This window comes from Aythya marila (genome assembly GCF_965140915.1).
Source record: "Aythya marila genome assembly, chromosome: 1".
In the NCBI taxonomy this organism is placed as follows: domain Eukaryota; kingdom Metazoa; phylum Chordata; class Aves; order Anseriformes; family Anatidae; genus Aythya; species Aythya marila.
The window spans coordinates 136,169,115-136,188,145 of NC_139042.1; positions in this window are offsets into that span (position 1 = coordinate 136,169,115).

Below are 19,031 nucleotides of genomic sequence, written 5' to 3' on the forward strand. Positions count from 1 at the left end.
TCGGATTCGGGGTGGGCAACTTGGGATGAGAACTTACACCTGACCTTAATACAAACAATTTCTCAAGTAACTAATAAGACGAACTGTTGGGTATGCACCCATCTGCCACAGCATGGGAATAAGGGTGTATCGTTAATCGGGATTCCGTTGCCTGCAAACTTATCTTGGACTAATTTGTGGGAAAACACATCTTGGGGTCGAAAATATGAAGAAGTTTTGGAACTAGAAGTTAGTAGCTTCGTGCCGTTGGAATCTTACTGTGTATGTGTACAAAGGTGTAACCCGCCTAAGGGTATGGGAAAACAGGATTGTATAAATACAGGTACTACTTATGTGGGGAATCAGACATCTTGTAATCGAAAAATTGATATTAGTACAACTAGCAGTTGGGCAAATTCAACCAGCTGGCCAGTACCAGAAGGAAAAGGGTGGTATTGGCTATGCAATGATACAGCCTGTAAGGTCTTGCCCGAGAATTGGAAGGGAACTTGCACTCTTGGAGCGGTAGTCCCCAATATGACAGTACACGATGTAGTGCCTCGAGCCTACTTGAGAAATCATATGCGGAGAATCAGACGAAAAATTAACAATCCATTGATAGAGAGACACACCGCTTTTCATAGTTTTGTTTGATGGTTTATCCCATGGTTAGGAGTGAGTGAATTGGAAAAGGCAATAGTTAATATTTCTGCAATTATAGAGAAGTTAGAAAACAAAACTCTGGATGCTATAAAGGCTCAACAAGAAGAGATATCTAGTTTATCACAGGTAGTATTACGAAATCGGATGGCCCTAGACTTGTTACTGGCCGCTCAAGGGGGAGTCTGTACAGTAATAAACACAAGTTGTTGTGTGTATGTAGATCAGAGTGGAAGGATCTCTCCCGACCTGGAAGAAATATGGAAGCAGACAAGGGTCCTACATGAGATCAGTAAAGATGATCTTTCGTGGAGTTTTAGTGAAATATGGAATAAGTTAACCTCCTGGTTGCCCAATTTTCAATGGTTGAAACAAGTGTTCATTGCTCTAATCGCATTAGTAGTGTTAGGAATATTTGTGTGCATGTTGTTTAGATGCCTGCTTTGTTGTGTTACTGTAAATAATGAAAGTATCTGATGCAAAAGAATTTGCATGGGAAAAGAAAAGGGGGGATTGATTAAGGAGGTATTGGGGAGGCATTGGGGAGGCAAGGACAATCCCCAGACATGGACTGTATATCTCGAAACAAGACACTGAAACTCATGATAAGGAAGCGGCAGGCGGACAGAGAAACAAACGTAAGGACTATAAATCTCGAAACTAGACATTGGAATTCATTATAAAGATACAACAAACGGAAGAATTGGCAACAACCAGCTCTCGCAATTAAGAAACATGCCAATTCAGCAGATTCCTGACCAAAGGTGAAAAGTACACTGTGAGGAAGACTCGGGGTCTTCCTCCCAAAGACCCCTGCCCACGTCCCAAAGACCCCTGCCCACAATTCTTGGAAGGCTCTACGCAGGCGCAAGGTGCCAAAAGGCTAATTAGCATGAGAAGCGAGGGAAGGCGGGGATAGGTAATGCATATGTATAGGTGCTTGTAGAATATTGATAGATTGATTGTATAAATTCAAGACTGCTTTCCGCTTTAGGTATGCACGATAGGTGGAGAGATCCCCCGTGCGTCCAGCGCTGCAATAAAGAATATACCACTTAAAGGAATTTCGACTTCGATCTTTGAATCACTACACAGCTTACTTTGAATACAGAAGGATCACAGCATAGATAGCCAGGCTTGTTCTATGGCCAGTGAAGCACCACCTTGACTTCTTCACGGAGGCATGTGACCACATGAGAGAAATCACAAGATCTGTGAACGCACCTTCATGATTGTGGACAGCAGCCAGACTTGTCAGCATCACTGACAAGCACCAGCCTTAGGCAAAGGGGAGTTTTGCAGCTTGTTCTTGTCTATCTCTTTCACAAACTTGCTGGATGGAGGTCCACAAGTTTGGTAGGAGAGGCAGCTGAAGGAGGGAGCCTTGTGTTGGCAGGACAGCCCTGTTTTGGTGGCAGAACAGAGTCTTGAGGTCCACTGGGCCAGAGTGAAACCTTTTGCTTCTTTATGTGTAAAATTAATATTAAAGTTAATACCCATGAGTAGGATAATGAGCTTTATGAAGTACATGCAAAACAGATATGACTCTCACACTCAACTCTTCACCCAAATCATAGTAAACATACCCCCAGGGAAGGAACAAATAAGGTTAGGATATAAAAGAGTGATAGGAGTTAGTGTAAAAAAAAAAATAGTGTTAGGAAAAAAATAGTGTGAGGAAATCAGTAGGGCTAGGCAGGGGAGAAAGAAGAAATTGGAAACCTGGAAGAGGCTATGCTTCTTCTCCTCTGCCTAGACAGGGACGCCGCCTTGGCAAGCTCTGTGCTTTCACCCATTGATGAGGAATACCCAGAAGAGCATTTTGCTAGCACTGGTATCATATCTTAGTGCTGTTGCAGTAAGTGTATTTACCAATGGCAACTCCACATTTGGTATGTCTGTTACCTTATTACATACATTCAGTTTGGTGAATCTGTCTCAGTGAAAGCCCTTAGCAGGGCTCTGAAACAGGCAAATGTCAGACTCTGATCAGACTCTGATGTGTCCCCCCTTTAACACAACAGTAAAATTGGTGTAGTCAGCAGGATTGCCATGGATAAACAGATGCAAAACTATAAGCGTGCACCATCCAAAGCAGGAATAGAATGGGCCCCAAGATCTTGGAAAGCCAAGGGGAAAGTAATAGGGTGGATAGAACAATGTAGGAGTGAGCAAAAATTTTGGAAACATAAATGCAAATGAATTGCCTTTGCACTACTGGGCGTTTGCTTGTCTTGCGCAAAAAAAGGAAATAAGTAACCCCCCCCACACACTGAAAGAACTACAGGGGTAGAATATGCTGCATTAAAATCAGAAAACAGAGTGCTAAAAGCATCACAGACCTTCAAAAAGAAAAGTCAAGAGAAATTAGGAAAAGAAATTGGAGAATTTAAAATGCTATTGGCCTCAGCTGAAAGGTAAGAAAAACAACTACAGGAAAAATTACATCTCTTACTAAATCAGATGCCATCCTCCGTCTCTGCTAAACAAATCCACAAATTAATACACAATACAAATCCTAAGACATGGGATGGAGACATCTGGTATAGTAATGATAATTATGAACTGGTGGGAGATTTGGATTATGATCTTACCCCAGAGCCTGCACCTTACAACCATTGATTAACACTAAACTTGAAAATAATGGAGATGACGATGTTTGTACTCCAGTACAAACCATCCCATGCTCTCTGGTTGAATTAGCAATGCTGAAAAGTATTCTAGGTGCCTGGAGGAATCTGAGACAGAATATGTGTGGTGAGCCTCCCTCGAAAGGAAGTGGATCTTTTCGCATTTGTGCAAAAAGCAGCCTGCATACAAGTGATGTACAAGAGGGTTGTGATAAGGGAGTACTCTCTGCTAGCAGCTGCACATTCAGGCATTCACGGGGTGCTATCAGCCTTGGAAAAAAGAGAGCTGTTATCATTCACACACATTCCCCTTACAATTCTCCTGTTTGGCCAATAGGAAAGCCAAATGGACAGCGGGTCTTGCAATTGATTATAGCTGATCAAATGCCAATACCACACCTTTAGCTGCCACTGTGCCAAATACTGCAGACTCGATTACCCAGATTCAGGGAGCATCACACCCATGGATGGCAGTTCTAGATGTTAAAGATATGGTTTAGAAAAAAAAAAATAATCTTTTTCCTTAGAAAGGGGAAATCATGGGACCGGACTAAACAGCACAAGGATGGATTGGAATTATTAATAAAAGAACTGAGATTGCTTCAACATCTAGCTCCTTGACATCTGACCAGATTTGTTCTTGTTCCTTGAAAATGGCATGTGCAGATACTTGAACTTGGCCTACAATACTTGCTGTATCCATATATTTAATGTAAAACAAGATCTTAATGAACAGGAGGACAGCATGAGTCATGTCACAAAAGAGAATAGAGACCTTATGGGTTGCTAAAGAAGGGAGTCTTCTGTTGGCTAGACAACCTCTTTTTGGTGGCTTGAAGGCCATCGTGTCTGAGATAAACCCTTTACTTCTTTATAGGTAAAATAGACATGTATACATACCTACATAGATGCATATACAAAATGCATCTATGATGAAGCACTTCACGCACTGGACAGTGACGCACGTGATCCTTCAGGGTACATTCTACTCCTACTACCCCAAAAATGTCAGGCTTCTCTTTTAATTGAAAAAGTGAGGGGCTTACTATAAAATAACACTAACACCCCTACATACTCGTGCAACTGTATTGGGTTTACATGGCAAGGGCTTGGGAGCACAGGTGGGTAGAGGAGTGGCCTCCATGAGCAAAGCCCAGCTGCTGCCCCATGTCAGATCAGAGCCAGTTGCACACAGCTCCAAAGGGACCCACCCCTGGCCAGAGCTGATCCAGTGAGGGATGTTGGTTGTGCATCTGTGGGAGCAGATTTATTAAAGGGAAACAACTGCTGCAAAACAGCAGCTGGGAGAGAGGAGTGAGAATCAGCCCTGCAGACCCCAAGGTCAGTGCAGCAGGAGGGCAGGAGGTGCTCCAGGCAGGCAGCAGCAGTTCCCCTGCGGCCTGTGGAGAGGCCCCTGATGGAGCAGGCTGTCCCCCTGCAGCCCATGGGTCCCACATGGAGCAGATCTCCACGCTGCAGCCCGTGGAGGAGCCCCCGGTTTATGTTGCCTGGAGGAGGCTGCAGCCCATGGAGACCTTCTCAGTCTCCAAGATTCAGAAACAATTCTTTCCTCATCTGCAATACAGCCAAAACCAGTCACCATGTACTGTATAGACAGCCTGAGAGGAGATGTCATCAATGTTTAGGCCACAAGACCAGAAAAATCAATACTTTTAGGTTAATAGAATAGTGAAATTTAAAATGTTTTTTCCCTAACGGTTATCATGTTCCTTCTGACAAGTGAAGCCAATCCAAGCTCAGATACATGTTTTCTTGCAAAAACTCTGGGTTCTTTTAAGTTCTATTAACACACGTGATGCTTGCGCATACATTCTACTCCTACTAAAAACTCAGGCTTCTAGTTTTTTAGAAAAAGGGAGAGGCTTGCTGTAAAATAACACTGGCATCACTACCTACTTGTGGAACATTCCCAAGATGACTCTTCCCATACCTTAAACAAACTAGAACAGTATCTCTTTCTATTCCAGGATTGGAATACAAAAAAGACAGGGATCTCCTGGAAAGAGTCCAGCGGAGGGCCACAAAGATGATACAGGAGATACAAAGATGATACAAAAATGCCTAGAGCATCTCCTGTTGAGGGATTTTTGAAACAGCAAGGAGGCAGGAGGCCATCACTTGCTGCAGCTGAGCAAACCAAGCTACCAGGATGACTATGAGGAGTTGCCATAATGATGTTCCCTTATCGTCCAGTTGAGGAATTAAAAGTATTTTTGTCAGCAGCTGGCTTCAAGGACAAGATCTACGTGACTGCTAATCACAAAGGGGTTGTTTTCTTGCAGGTGGGGTTGTTTTCTTGCAGTTGTTTCGTCTGAGTGCTTTCAACCAATAATCTTGTGTGAGACATCTGCCCCTACTAAATTTGCTATAAAAGTCAGGCTATTTGGGAAATAAAAAGAGAGCATGATCTGACCATATATGTTTATGTCATGTCTTCGGCCGTTCTTCCTGCAACAAATGGTGCCCGAACAGGGACCCGGGACATCAGTGATCGAACCAGACCTCAAAACTTCTACGGAAGAGCGGAGGAGTTGGTGAAGATGGGGGACGAGCAGAGCTGTGAGCTCAGAAGAATGGTGGGAGGTAGGAGATGGAGATTGCTTATGAGATAAAGCCATCTCAAATGGAAAGCTGGATAAAGAAGTAAGTGGGATGTGGTGGACAGCAATTGATGCGCTGTGCGGTATGAAAGCCAAGCAGCAGGAGGTGATGGCAGTTGCACAAGCTCTCACAGTCCTGCCTTGTGGGATTATTCTGGGTTGTGCCTGCGTGCACGAAAGGAGGGGTCTGGGGTGCCTGCGAGCACAGTGGGAGGGGTCCTGGGTTCCTGGGTGGGATGTTTTGACACTATATAACATAATGTCACGCAGTAATAAATTGGCTTATGGCACAGAACGCTGGTCGTTGTGTCCGTTTGTCCCGGGGTTTCGGTCGGGTTATCCTACATATGGTGACCCCGATGTGATACGAACCCTGACGTGCAACCGGTTGGCGTGAGTTAGGCGCAGCGCGAGTTAGGCGCGGTGCATACGTGCTAAGTACGTGGGTGGCCATGGGGCCTGGAGTCGATGAGGTGGTGAGTACTTTAAAATCCTTGGCCAAGGAAGTAGGAATAACTTTACGAAAGAAAGACATTCGGTCCCTCTTGTTTTGGGCGACACGCCGGAATCTGGCGGGGTCTCCTGTCCATTGCCTGAGACAGGCTACTTTAGAAGCAGTGGGACGGGATTTATGTGACAGCACTTGCATTGGGAACAAAGAGGCGCAGACTTTATTACCGACCTATGGGTCGGTGGGAGCGGTTTTGGAAAAGGTAGCCAACGAGGCATGCCTGTGGGCTACTGTGCACCGCATGCTTTTGTCCGATGGGGACAGTGAGAATAAGCAGGCTCCTATGGAGCTGCCGATAAAAAACAATCTAAAGGAAGGGTCGGGGCAGGAGAAGGAGGAGGCTTGATCGGGGGATGAAAATAATGTGGAGCAGGAGAAAGAAGAGGGTGGGAAACCTTTTGTGGCCCCCCTGCGAGTTCGGTTGGATCGTGAAAGAATAGCAACACCTAGTGCTCCTCCGGCGGAAGGGAGCACAGTACATACTTCATCGTGCGGGTCCTTTTGGGGGGTAAATAAGAAGGGCTCCCTTATTCTGTTCCCTGCCGGGGGTCCTGAAGGGGCAGGGGTGGCATCTGGGCAGGCGCCGGCATTTTCAGGCTCCCTCTGGCCGCCGCTGTATGCAGCCCCCCCCCTGTGTTTGACCCTGGAGGGCGGGATGGGGGAGAAGCGCGGGTGGAGCTTTTTTCGGAGAAGCCCCTACCATCGTCTGTGCGTCGCGTTCCTGTTCCGTCGGGTGCTGCGTCCCGCGAGAGAGAACGAGTAGATAGTGAGAGTTCAACAGATGAGGAGTCTCGGGATCCTAGGCAGGCTACCCTGCGGCAGCCGATGCACATCCACAAGGAAGTGCAAAAGGCAAGAGAAAAATGGACTATTAGCACGCGAGAATGTCTTCTCTCGGGTTGTGAAATAACGCCAAGTCCTGTGCGGATAGGGTGCTATCCTTTTTTTGCGGGGTCTCAAGGACATCAGTGGCAGCCGGTGGATTATAAAATGCTGCTACAGTTAAAAAAGGCTGTACAGGAGGGGGGATTCTCTAGCCCACAGACACAGGTTTTGTTGGATGCGGTGGCCTTGCAAGGGCCCCTGATGTTTGACTGGCGGCAGGTTGCGCGAGCCTGCCTGACGGCAGCGCAGGTACTCATGTTTGAGTCTTTGCTAGAAGAGGAAGGTGAAGCGTTAATGGCACGTGCATGGGTGAATCCCCAGGATCCTTTACATGGTATGACTGGGGAAGCGTTGTTGGGATGGGGGAGGTGGAATACTCCACAGGAACAGCTGTTGCTGCCGCAGCCCGTGCTGATTGCCGCTGCTGATTTGGGCTGTAGAGCATTAGAGTGGATGAATGCTGTAGTCAGCCCGACTCCCAGTTATCTCCATATTCGGCAAAAACCTGAGGAACACTTTGGGCGCTTTGCAGATAGAGTGCAGACAGCTGTGGCGAGCAGTAATTTACCACCGGAAGCGCAAGATGTTGTTTTGAGAGAATGCTTAAGAACGGGAGCTCTACCTGAATTCAAGGCCGCTCTTGCAGCGCTTCCAGCTTCTGCAAGTGCGGGCGAGCTGATTGCTCGCGTATGTGCGTTTGGCAAGGCTCAGGAGATGCAACCTCTTGCTGCTGCTCTCAGTGAGCAGATGGTTGTGGTCACATCTGCCCTCCAGGCGTTTGCTCTCCAGATTCATCCTGGAGGTTGTTTTCGTTGCGGACAGCGTGGTCACGTAGCTCGTGATTGTTCCAAGAAAAGGGAATCTGTGATCGAAAACAGCCGTGTCCGTTGTTGCGTGTGTGAACGATCTGGCCACCGCGCTCGCGAGTGTTCACAACGAAAAGGGGAGGTAAAAGAGGAAAAGAGGGGGGGGCTGTCGGGAAACGCCAGCACCGGGACGAAAAGGGACCCACCATCTCGGCCGCAAGCGTGGGTCCCAACCCCCATCGAGCAGGGGTGGACAAGTCCGCCATCCAGTCTCGGGCCGGAAAACGATTGGTAAATACAGAAGCTTGGCTTGCAGGTGCACGGGCAGTGGAGCAAGGAGTGGAGATTCCTGTGCAGCTGCAGACTGCCACAGCTGAGCCCACTGTGTTCCCTCTGGTAACCGAAAGTGATGATGGACTCTCTAGCATGAATTATCCCCTGATACAAGTTAGCTTTGACATGGGTTCTCGGCCAACTTTGCCTGCCTGAGTAGCTATTCAAGGTGTGAAGGATCCATTTCCACCGGTAGCCACTATAACCTTTTTAGTGGACTCCGGTGCAGATGTCACCTCCATTTCCGCCGCACACTGGCCTCAACAGTGGCCACTAGATCCGCTGCCCCGAGCGGTCAGTGGGGTGGGTGGTTTGGTGGAAGGTCATCGCAGCTGTCATCCAGTATTGATTCGCTGGGATGACGCTGGTGTCCGGCGGGAGGTGGGGCCTCTCAGACCCTACGTTCTAGCCACTCCGATATCTCTGTTAGGTCGTGATGCATTAGTGTTAGCAGGAGTATGCTGTGGGCTACCGGAGTGCTCCGCTGTTTCCAACGCCATACGCTTACAACCTACGGTCTGCTGAGCCAGTACTCAACAGGACACTTCGTGGGCTGTTCCGCCTGTTGCTTGCCGGGGAAGAAAGCTGACTACCATCTGTATCAATGCCACCATGCAGGCAGGTAACAATCTGACACATGAAACACACTTGTCATCGGACAGCACCACACATGTGATGGAGGACGGAAAAGAAACCGTTCTGCCGGTGGCGCAATTGTGCGGCTCCATTGACATTTGGGACAATGGGAAAATAGCGGATGTGACCGTTCTGCTGTGGACAGTTAAGACCACGGTGCGCAATCAGTCGGTGGCCTGGTTGTGGGTGCAGCCACCGGGCCAAGCTCCTGCACTGGTGGACTTTTTCCCTGGGGATGTTTGGACTGTAAATAGCCATGCGACGGCCCCTTACCAATCGGTCCGCGTTGCACATGTTTCGAACTCTGCTCATTGGCGTTTACCTAACCCCTATTGGTTGCTCTGTTCTCAGGAACATGCTTGGAAGGTGATTCCAGCTAACACGACACTTGATTTGTGCTCTATGGGTCTGCTATTGTGGCCGCATTGCACTGCTCGCAGCCCTCGAGCAACGCGAGGAGTCTGCAAAATTCCAGTGTTGTTAAAAATGAGAGATAAAAGGTCAGTTCAGTACACACAGCAAGCAAGGAGCAATCAAGAGGAAAATTTAATGATAGGGTTAATTAAAGATTTTGCAAAAATGCAGAATGTGAGTCAAGTGACCGCTTGTTTACCTATACCTAAATCCGCAGGTGATCCTATACCCTGGGGTATAATCACATCACTGATACCCCAGATTGAGAAAAACAAAACAATCCAATGTGAATCGGAGACAGTCATAGAGACAGGAAGGCTGGAAGGGTTTTATAGAGAGTGTCAGATTCGCCTTTATTCTGGGTGTCAAAAGGAAAGAAATTACATATTTACGGACCTAGACAATGAGGATGGACGACTAGGAATGTGTGAGTATGATGCATCACGCACACGACAAAAGAAAAAGGTTATATGGAAGTGTAAAGAAGGTAACGAGATAGGAGGATTAGAGGGTTGGGAGTCAGCATGGGCATTAAATATACTGCAGAAATACCAATATGGGGGGAATACTCCTTGGTGTTTGCAGTGGGTAGGAAGGACGAATAATGACCAGAGTTAACTATATGAGACGGCTCAGAGGGAACCTAGTAGTCGGGAGAGGGTAAAGGCAGTCCCGTGGTGGAATTGTACACAAATATTCAATTGTGACACTGCTTTAGAAACAATATCTCTGCTCCCGGTAAAGATAGCCTTAGCCACCGGATGTGCATGCAGAGGTCAAGTTAACATGAGTATAACCAATCAGAATATAGCCAGCCAGACTGGTAGGGAAAAGACCTTAGTGAATTGTAAATCTTCAACTACACGAAGCATGGGACATTTTGTGTGGGCCGCCAGTGATGGAACTTGGACGAATCACTTAAGTTTGGATGGCCCAGTAAAAGAAATAACTTTAGGATTGCCCACCCTTTGCCCACTTTAGAAAAAATCTCCTCTCATAGAGAGAAGGACAAAAAGAAAAGTAAGTGAAGAAGACGATGAGTGGCAGGAACCGTCCACTGGGATAAAGATAGGATGGGTGGTAGAATCGTTGTTTGCCCCGATAGCCTCCTACCACAACAGGGAGCTGATACACAATTTGATGGGGCAAGTACATAGACTGGCCAACATAACCAAAAGGGGGTTTAAGGAATTAAATACACAGTTACAAGCCACAACAAGAATGACCCTGCAGAATAGATTGGCCCTGGATATGCTTCTGTTAAAGGAACACGGCGTCTGTGGATACCTTAAAGATAAGGTTGACCATTGTTGTATACACATTCCGAATGTAACTGCCGATGTAGAACGTGACATATCCCAAATAGCCCAGGTAGAAGACAAAATAAAAGAAGAGCAGCGTAACGCAGAACAGAATTGGCTGGGGGCAACTCTCGAGGGGTTAGGCTTTCAGCTAGAAGGATGGCTTAAATCGCTCTTACAAACAATATTGCTACTGGTAATAATATTCATTGTGATAGGGCTAGTATATGCATGTATTAAAGCAAAAATAGATAGAAGCAGTATAATGAATCGCAGCATGCTGACCATTCTCACCAAAAATCATGAAGGGCTCCCATTGCCACCGCTTGCTCCTGGGACGGATACTCGTCCCTAAGTAATTATGATTAAATCACGCTTAGTGTAACGGGTTAAATGGGGTACATTACTGCATAAAGAGGGGGGAGGTGTGGGATTATTCTGGGTTGTGCCTGTGTGCACGAAAGGAGGGGTCTGGGGTGCCTGCGAGCACAGTGGGAGGTGTCCTGGGTTCCTGGGTGGGACGTTTTGACACTATGTAAGATAATGTCACGCAGTAATAAATTGGCTTACGGCACAGAATGCTGGTCGTTGTGTCCGTTTGTCCCGGGGCTTTTGGTCGGGTTATCCTACACTGCCTGGGACTGATAGATCGCCTGCTGCAAAGTGCTGCCAGCCCTGCCGCCAGCTGCTGCATTTCTCCAGTTTGAGCGCCCGCACAGACACATTGGGCTGCATCATGTTCCACCTGCTGCTGCACCCGGGCCTGCCGCACCCTGGGCCCCTGCAAGCCGCCGCTACCCCCCACCCTCGGGTCGGTCCCCCCTCAGCCCACCAGCCCTGCTGCTGGCGCTGTGGGCCGCCTCCGGCAGCTCGGCCAAGGATGTGGGTGGATCTTCTGAAAAGGCAGCCACAGATCTCAGCAGTGAAAACAAGAAACTCAATAAATCCCAGCAGCTGAACAAAGTTTTCAAAGACTGTGGTGCTGTAAGGGTTTCATTCCACGTTGGAATTTCATTAGTATTTCTAGGAATCTTCTACCTGACTGTAGCAAGTGGTGTGGGAATGACTGTAGTGTATTGCTGTTAGGACAATCAAGTGCAACTTTGACCGGATTGTTTGTTTTGCCATGGATAATTGATGCCAATTATAATGGAAAAAAAAAAAAAAAAAAAAAAAAGAAAAAAAAAAAAAAGAGAAAAGAAAAGAAAAGAAAAGAAAAGAAAAGAAAAGAAAAGAAAAGAAAAGAAAAGAAAAGAAAAGAAAAACTTCAGTTTGATTTTTGTTGATAGAAGCCAAAGATTATGCTTAAAATTTACTTGGATATTGTTTGAGGCAGGCCTGTAAGACTTCACTGAAACTTCTCTACTGTTGTTACTCTGCCTGCATATTAGAGACTGAATTTCATTTCTACTTCTTTTGATGTTGTATCAGTTCTGAATAATCCTTGTACAATCCGGGCAGGTCTCCTGTGGCATTACTGTTTATTTCAACAAGTGGCATGCATTTTACTTTTTTTTCCTGGGCTCAAACTATATTAATATGTAAGAAGAAAAAAAAAAAAAAAAAGAGAGGGATGCAGAGAGACACAGAACAGAGAGGCAGGACGCAGAGAGATGCAGAGCAGAGATGCAGTAAGATACGGGACGCGCTGAGATGTGGAGAGATGCGGTGAGAAGCGGAACAGAGACACACAGAGATGCAGGACGCGGAGAGACACGGGACGCGGAGAGACGTGGAACAGAGACGCGGTGCGACGCGGAGAAACGCGGAGAGACGTGGGACGCGGTGAGACATGGACAGACACGGTGAGACACTGGATGCAGTGAGACTCAGAACAGAGACGTGGAGAGATGCGGAGAGACACAGAGAGATGCGGGATGCGGAGAGACATGGAACAGAGATGCAGAGAGATGCAGGACGTGGAGAGATGCGGAACAGAGACATGGGACGCGGAGAGATGCGGGACACAATATTGTATCAGGCTTGCAGTATGCTGAGCAGGACCAGTTTGGGTGCCAAGACGAATTGTGGAGGCTGCCCAAGATGTCTCAAGGGACAGGGAAGTTGCTGATGGTGATTCTAATGCTGGCAGCAGGGATTGCGCTTCTGGCCAAGACTGAACCATGACAAAATCTGTGGGTAACACGGGTGTGAGGAATTTGAGGGAATGTGCTGTATGAACCTCTCTGATCACAGTGAGTCAATTGCTGATCACCACTTGCTGACGCGATCGGCCCCAGGGCAGACGCGTTCTGCAGCGGAGCAGGGGATCGGGACAAGCAGGGCTTTTTTTCCAACATTGAGGCCACTCCAGAGAGCCGCCAGGGCCCGGCAGCCCTCTCGAGGGAGGCTGACGTGTATAGGTGGAGCCGGCAGCGCCCCCTCCCGGCAAGAGGTGCTCCTCACCCAGGCTGAATTCAGGTACCAGAGGCAGTGTGGTGGGGTTGGTGGCTGCATCTTTCTTCTCTGGCTGGTAGCGCAGCGTCACAGTGCTGCTCCCCAGGAATGAGACGCAGTCGTGGGTGTTGCACTTTTGACTGATGTGTCCTGCTCATTGCTGTTGCAGAACAGACAGCGCAGAAAGAAGGCCAGGCTGGGAGCAGCAAGGGGCAAGGTGAGCAGCCATGCTGTCAGCGTGGAGTCTCCAGATGACGGGGGTGAGTCTTGGGCTTTCCTGACTCCCCTTGGCCCTCAGCCCTGCAGCTCTGCTCTCAGAGCTGGCCTGCCTGGCCCCTACCATGCTGTGGCCACCGTGCCTGGGCCCAGTCCCGCAGCAGCAAGTGGGTCCTAGTGCGAGGAGCTGCAGGGGGTGTCATGGCAGCAGGGACACTGCTAGAAGGGAAGAGTCAGCAGGAAAGCAGCAGCAAGGGCAAGGCTTTGGTCTGGCCCAAAAGAGAAAAGGCAAAGCAGGAAAAGAAGTGGAGGCAATGGCACTCTCCTCCAGGAAGCCTGGCAGCGGGCAGTCTGTTCTGGGTTTAGGGAGAAGAATGAAGGGAAATGAGCGCAAGGAGCAGCAGAGCCAACATGTGTGAAAAGGGAAGGTGATGGCTGCTTTACAAGCTCTTCGTCTGCCTTGTACCTTCTCGGCTCTCCTGGGCTTCCTTCAGTCACAGATTCATATGCCAGTGCACACAAGCACCAAGACCTGGATGTCTGTGGTGGTTTTACCACGCTAGGCAGCTGAACACCACAACCACGCTCACACTCCCCCTCCTTAGATGAGGAGGGGAAGAAGTAAAGGAAAGAACAACTCACGAGTTGAGGTAAGGATAATTTAATTTAAGGAAAAAATAGTAATAATTATTAAGGAAAGATTATTATGAATCAAACAATTTAACTAAAGGGAAAAAAAGGAAAGGGGAAAGGGAGGGGGAAAGGAAAAATAAAACAAATAAAGGCTATGTGGAAGTGCAGAGGAAAGAAATTACTCTCTACTTCCCACAAATGAGCAATGCTTGACCACGTCCTTGAAGCAGGGCCTCAACGCATGTAGCCGGTGTTTGGGAGGACAGATGTTTTCGCAATGAGAACCCAGCCCTCCCCTCTTCTTCCTGTTTCCACCTTTTATTGCTGAGTGTGACACCACATGGTATGGAATATCCCTTTGGTTGGTTTAGGTCAGCTGCCCTGGTGATGTTTCTTTCTCGCTTTTTTGCCCACCCCCTAGGAGGGTTAGAGAGAGTCTTGATGCTGTGCCAGCACTGCTCAGCAGCAGACACAACACTTGTGTGATAACACTTCTATTTTAGCTACAAGTGCAGAGCATACACAGCACTGTATGGGCTGCTGCAGGGAAAGTTAACATCCCAGCCAGAGCCAGTACAACCTCCACCCCTTATTCCATAACATTTGTGTCACTCTCAGGTCCCCCATACTTTAGCATATAGGTATTCTCACCATCATTGTTCCTTGTTCTTTAACAGATTGATAGGTAGGTATATCTTTTCATTCTATAGGTCTTTCTCGGAAAATGTTCATAAGAACTGTTGACGATTTAGTCTTCATCTGCCAAAGTTTGTTGCACTTGTCCAGTTCCTTGCAAAGTTGACCTGTTGTTGATCCTGCAGCATCTTCCTACAACATATAACTTAGATTATAGATTAGTTTTCTCTCAAGGTTAAATCTCTTCAAGGCACGCACTTGATATCCCCATTCTTTTGCAATACCCACCAGGTATACCCCAGTCCTTGGGCGAAGACAATCCCATGAGTGGGTTTGCCTTTTCCCGAGGCAGGAGCAACCCACACCACCTTCCCCATCCACTTTCCTACATGCACTGCGGGGACTTTAGCTCCTTTCACCATGTGTAGGAGTTTTGTTTCAGCAGGACCAGCATGGCTGTCAGACCCACTGTTGTTAACTAGCCAAGTGGCTTCTGGTAGATTTATGTCCCATTGTTTCCATGTCCCAGCACCCAGTGCTCGCAGCATAGTCTTTAACAGTCCATTGTACCTCTCAGCCTTCCCAGAGGCTTGTGGGTGATAAGGGATGTGATACACTCACTCAATACCATGCCTCTTGGCCCAGGAGGTGACAAGATTGTTTTGGAAATGACTCCCATTGCCAGACTCAATTCTCTCTGGTGTACCAAGACACCACAGCACTTGCCTTTCTAGGCCCGAGATAGTGCTTCAGGCTGTGGCATGGTTTACAGGGTATGTTTCCAGCCACCCAGTAGTTGCTTCTACCATGGTGAGTATGTACCGTTTGCCTTGGCAGGTTTGTGGGAGTGGTCCAATACAGTCAATTTGCCAGGCCTCACCATATTGAAACCCTAGCCACCTTCCCCCGTTCCAGGGAGATTTTACCTTCATGGCTCTCTTGATTGCAGCACAGGTCTCACACTAATGGGTAACCTGTGTAATGGCCTCAATGGTCAGGTCCACCCCTTGATCACGAGCCCATCTGTATGTGGCATTCCTCCCCAGATATCCTGATGTTTCATGGGCCCATCGAGCTACAAACAGCTCACCCTTACGTCCTCAGTCCAGGTCCACCTGAGACACTTCAATTTTTGAAGCTCGATCTACTTCTTCGTTGTTCTGATGTTCTTCAGTAGTGCGACTCTTGGGCATGTGGGCATCTACACGACGTACTTTCACATCCAGGTTTTCTACCCAGGCAGCAATATCTTGCCAAAGGGTAGCAGCCCAGATAGGTTTACCTCTGTGCTGCCAGTTGGTCTGTTTCCATTGCTGCAGACACCCCCAGAGTACATTTGCCACCATCCATGAGTCAGTGTAGTGGGGATTTTCCCTTTGAACATCCAATGTAACACAGGTAGCCGTGGTGCCAAGAAGAACTCTGCTTCTGTACCCACAACTTCTGAAGCAGCTCAAACACCCTCATATGCTGTTAGAATCTCTTTTTCAGTTGGGGTGTACTTGATAGCCCCTGCTCCAGATACCCAGAGGTTGATCCCGAGTTTCTTCTGAGGTTTTCTGCCAGAGTCTCCAGGTGAGGCCATGCTCCCCAGCTGCAGTATAAAATATTTTTGCACAGCTGGTCCGGTACAGACAGGCCCAAGGGCTACTGCATGAGTGATTTCTTGTTTGATTTGTTCAAAGGCCTGTTGTTGCTCAGGGCTCCACTTGAAATAGTTTCTCTTTCGAGTCACTCGATATAGAGGACTCACAAGCTGACTATAGCCTGGCACATGCATTCTCCAGAATCCCACAAGGCCTAGGAAAGCTTGCATTTCTTTTTTGCTAGTTGGCAGAGACGTAGCCGATATTTTGTTGATCACATCCATCGGAATATGGCAATGTCCATCCTGCCATTTTATCCCCAAGAACTGGATTTCTTGTGCAGGTTCCTTGACCTTACTCTGTTTAATGGCAAAACCAGCTTTCAGAAGGATTTGGACTATTTCCTTTCCTTTCTCAAAAACTTCCTCTGCTGTGTCACCCCACACAATAATGTCATCAATGTACTGCAGGTGTTCAGGAGCTTCCCCTTGTTCCAGTGCAGACTGAATCAGTCCTTGGCAAATGGTAGGGCTGTGTTTCCACCCCTGGGGCAGCCGATTCCAGGTGTATTGGATGCCCCTCCAAGTGAAAGCAAACTGTGGCCTGCACTCCGCTGCTAGAGGGATGGAGAAAAATGCATTAGTGATATCAATTGTGGCGTACCACTTGGCTGTCTTCAATTCCAGTTTGTACTGGAGTTCCAGCATGTCTGGCACTGCAGCATTCAGTGGTGGCGTGTCTTCATTCAGGCCACGATAGTCCACCGTTAGCCTCCACTCGCCATTAGACTTTCGCACTGGCCATATGGGACTATTAAACGGTGAGCGAGTCTTGCTGATTGCTCCTTGACTCTCCAGCTGGTGAACTAACTCATGGATGGGAATCAGAGAGTCTTGGTTGGTGCGATATTGCCGTCAGTGCACCATTGTGGTAGTGATTGGTGCTTGCTGTTCTCCAACCTTCAGCAATCCTACAACAAAAGGGTCTTCTGAAAGGGTAGGCAGGGTAGACAGCTGCCTAATCTTCTCTGTGCTCAAAGCAGCTATGCCAAAAGCCCACCAGTACCCTTTTGAATCCTTGAAGTACCCTCTCTTGAGGTAGTCTATGCCAAGGATGTATGGAGCCTCTGGGCCAGTCACAATGGGATGCTTTTGCCACTCATTCCCAGTTAGACTCACTTCAGCTTCTAATACAGTTAGTTGTTGGGATCCCCCTGTCCCTCCAGAGATACAGATGAGTTCTGTCCCTTGGTAGCCTGATGGCATTGTGAGGAATGTTTTAACAATTCGTGTCCATAAAGAACAATTCTGTTTGAATCCTGTCTGCCTCTGGGCCCTGCACTGGCAATTTAATTCTTGAACCACAGATGCAGTGTGTCCCAGTCTCCCCCTCATTCTAGTCAATTTATGAAGTCTTCAGAAAGTACTCCTTAAATTTATGAACCTGTTTGCTTTTGTTATTCCAGACTTCTATTTCTAACAGTTACAGCCTTTTTTTTCCTGTCTTCTTCGAGATTAACTTAACACTGCTATAGATGTGTCTGTGAATGGCTGGGGAAGAATGTTTTAATTACTCGTGAAGCGTCAAATAAGAAAGCTGTTTGTGTTTGATGTCTGGGAGTTTCAGAACAACTGATAACAACTAGTGACTGTTATGGGATACTACGCGGATCTTTGGTATCTGGTTAGGGGGGCTGAGAGATTAAGAGGAAGGAAAAAGAAGCTGAAGGACGGCTGGGAGACAAGACCTGCAGAGAATGTTCTATAAACTTGGCATGGTGCCAAGTAAGTACAAAGGGAGAGAGGAAGACTATGAGCCTTCAGCATGAAAGACCCCTAGAGACCCCCAGAAGAGACCCCCAGAGGAGACTGCGCATGCTCCAGTAGGAGGGACTGGACCCCAGAAGCTAATTATAATAATCTATTTTTTTAGAAGTAGTAATGAATATGTATTAGTCTAGGAGCATAAAAATCAGCTGCTTGATGTAACTGGTGTGTGTCCTGGTGGAGCGGAGACTCCCGGTGCACCCAGTGCTGTTTGCTTACCTCTATTCCTTTATATTCTTTCAATAAATCCTATTTTTTTATTTAATCCTAATTTGAATCCTGAGCCATTTATAACAGCATTAAGGTACATTATGCACCAGTGTTCACTAGAGCTTTGTATTCTTGTGGTTCCAATGTGCCAGGCCATCAGATCCACACAGTCCAATAAATCCAGTTATCCCTCTCCTCTACCTGGCCAGAGGCAGGGCCCCTCTAGTCCTGGTTGGAGTGTCTGCCACTTAATTCTTGCAAATGAGAAACAGAGGTCCCTTCCTCAGGATCAAGAATAACAGCAGCTTTTCTACTGCCTCTGAGGAAGTGCCCAACAGAAACTGGAGCAGCATTTTTCTTAGGAGCCCCTCTTCTTGCTGCTGTATTTCCTTTCAGTTCATGTACCTGAGCAGCTACGGTTGAATTAGGTACACCATCCCATTTCCTCATATCTTCCCCGTGGTCACGCAGATAAAACCACAAGGTGCCACGTGGTGTGCGTCTTGGGTACTCTCTCTCTTGAGCAGGAAAATACTGATTCTTGGTGGCTGAAGCTGCTATTCTAGCTACAAGTGCAGAGCACAGCACTGTATGGGCTGCTGCAGGGAAAGTTAGCATCCCATCCAGAGCCTGTACAGTGTCCCCAGCAGTCTGGGCAGGATCACTTGTTTATGACCCAGGGGACAATGGGTGCTCTCACGTGTCCCCAGTGGGCTCTTAGGTTCTTCATTGGCAGCAACGGACGAGGTTT